The sequence below is a fragment of the Haplochromis burtoni genome, unplaced genomic scaffold, assembly GCF_018398535.1.
Source record: "Haplochromis burtoni strain Fernald_Lab_line unplaced genomic scaffold, NCSU_Asbu1 Contig_597, whole genome shotgun sequence".
Taxonomy (NCBI): Eukaryota; Metazoa; Chordata; class Actinopteri; order Cichliformes; family Cichlidae; genus Haplochromis; species Haplochromis burtoni.
Window position 1 is genome coordinate 80854 of NW_024582958.1, and position 2228 is coordinate 83081.

At 43.6% G+C, this 2228-nt stretch overlaps 1 protein-coding gene across 1 annotated transcript in view; it reads right to left on the reverse strand.

Moving 5' to 3' along the window:
* Positions 1–1449, reverse strand: part of LOC102305982 (phospholipase A and acyltransferase 3) — a gene marked incomplete in the record, with an annotated part of 5789 nt that extends 4340 nt beyond the window's left edge. The window contains 1 exon segment of the mRNA XM_014329894.2: positions 1426–1449.
* Between the last annotated feature and the right edge of the window lie 779 nt (positions 1450–2228).

The following is a 2228-nucleotide window of genomic DNA, read 5'->3' on the forward strand; positions in this document are numbered from 1 at the left end:
GGTCAAATGGTGGAGAGTCCCAGATATAAACCTAGTGGGAGTTTCCCCCCACAGAGGGACAAAAGGACCCCTGATGATCCTCTAATCGCCTGAGCCAAGGTGTGAAACTGGGTGTGGGTCCCAATCAGCCAGAGTTTCGGGTGGGTTCATTGTGAAACCTGGCCCCACCAGGTTTCACAATGACCTGGATGACTGAGAACCTTCACAGAAATATCCTTAGTTTGGTTATATGCAGTGTATAAACCGAGTAGACCTGCATGTCTTTACTGTCTCGGGTTACTTTCAGTTTTGTGTGACCCAGCGTGAACTGTGTCTGTTTCCTCTGTGGTTATGAAACGTGTCTTAAAAACACGCAGCTGCTGTACAAAGGTCACGTTCTCCGCATGTCAGGAAATGTTGGGGAATTTTAGCAGCATGGAGGCTTAAATCACAGTATAATTTAGCATGCCAGGCCAAAGGCACATGGTAAAAGTATTAATCAATATGATCTAATATGGAAAAGTAAAATCAGCCTTTCTTTAACAGCACTGAGCTCTCCACCAATCACAGACACGGGGACTGCAGACAAACTCCATCTCTGATGAAAAGGATTATTGTTGAGGTCACAGGAATCAAACCTGCACCCTTGTTTTGGTGGCAGCTGCTCTTTGGCTGAGTGGGAGACACCCTGTAGTGTGTTTGACACCAGCGGCAGTGTTCGTGTCAAACACGTCTGAGCTCTTTCAGGATCACTGACCAGATACCACGCAGTTTAATAAAGAACAAATCTGATGGTTGCTCCAGGTGACAGTTAGATAAAGAAGGGAAGCTGTCACATTATTTTCTCTTTCTTTATTGGAGCTTCGCTCCTGTGGTTGGCGGTTATGATGTCGGCGCTGCTGTGTTTGCTGCTCAGCACCGGCTCAGTAAAGAGGGCCCGTCTCATATCAGAGGAGTCACTGTTCCTCCGCGCGCACACGTTACCGACCACTCGTTTACGGAACATGAACACGCCTACGTCATTCTCGCGCTCCAGGTTTAAATCCTGTCCCACTGAGCGTTTCATGATAAACTCGGGCTGGAAACAAACAGAAAAGTCTGCAGAGCCTCTGATTTATGAGCTTCTTCGTTTTTCCATAATTGAGATTTTTTTTATTTCTTTAATTTTTTTGTTTTATTTTCTTCTCACTGACAAAAATATTAACAATAAAACTTTCACTCGCGCAAACCTCACCTCGGTGCAAGATGCAAACATTCAAACTCGAGTTTGATTTTGGAAATATCTTATATTTCTATACGCCGGTCAGACCTCGTGCAGCTGATCTAATGATGAATGATTATTGTCAATTTGAAGTCAATCACGTGTCCGCTTTAAATGATAATAATAGGAACTGAAAAAAACAATAAAGAGTAAAGTTTAGTTCACTGACCTGTTGATGCTGCAGTTGAAACCGAGAGTCAGAGTAACGTCTCGAGGAGCGGAGGATGAGGCAGTACCGGAAGTCTGTAGGAAAGCGCGCGTGTCCGTGTAAAGAGCAATAACTGTGCCACGCTGTAATATGTAAAACAGACCTACACAAACACAAAACATTCATCCATGCAAACAATGTTTCAGTGTCTCTTTTGTCTCTTTTTCTGTCACTCGAGATTTTTTTCTAGTTTAATCTGCACAAAAACGGTGAAACATTCGAGCTGAAACACCGCAGGCTCCGTGTCTCCATCCACGTGATGTCACGCATTTCACCAGTGACTGTCTCCGTGGACTTGGAGGCAGCTCGTGCTCCAGGTTCAAACACCTTCATTAAAAATCTTGTGTTTAAGGCTTTGAAACATTTAAAAGACCAAAATGTTTAAGACAAATAAATATTTCATATCTGAGGCGCATGTATCAAACACGCTGTTGTACTCAGAGTTAAATCCCTCAGCTTTCAGGTTTGATCATTTTTATTGTACAAAAGTCAAACTCAGACTGTTACTGGCAGCACAGAGGGGGTTTCTGTGGAGCAGATCCACAGACTGACTATGAAACTTAAAGTGAAACTCTTTTATTACTTTTCTTCCTAACGTTAAAGAATCATTTACACAAACTGGAGGAGATGACAGAAACAGCAGGCAGGTGTGGGAACAGCTGTGTCCACATGGTTTATGTCCATGCAGACGGTTAAAGACACCGAGACACTTCCTCTTCTTCACTTCACCCACTCACTGCATCTGTGTTTTTGCCCCTGAGGTGTGTCTCTGACGTCTTG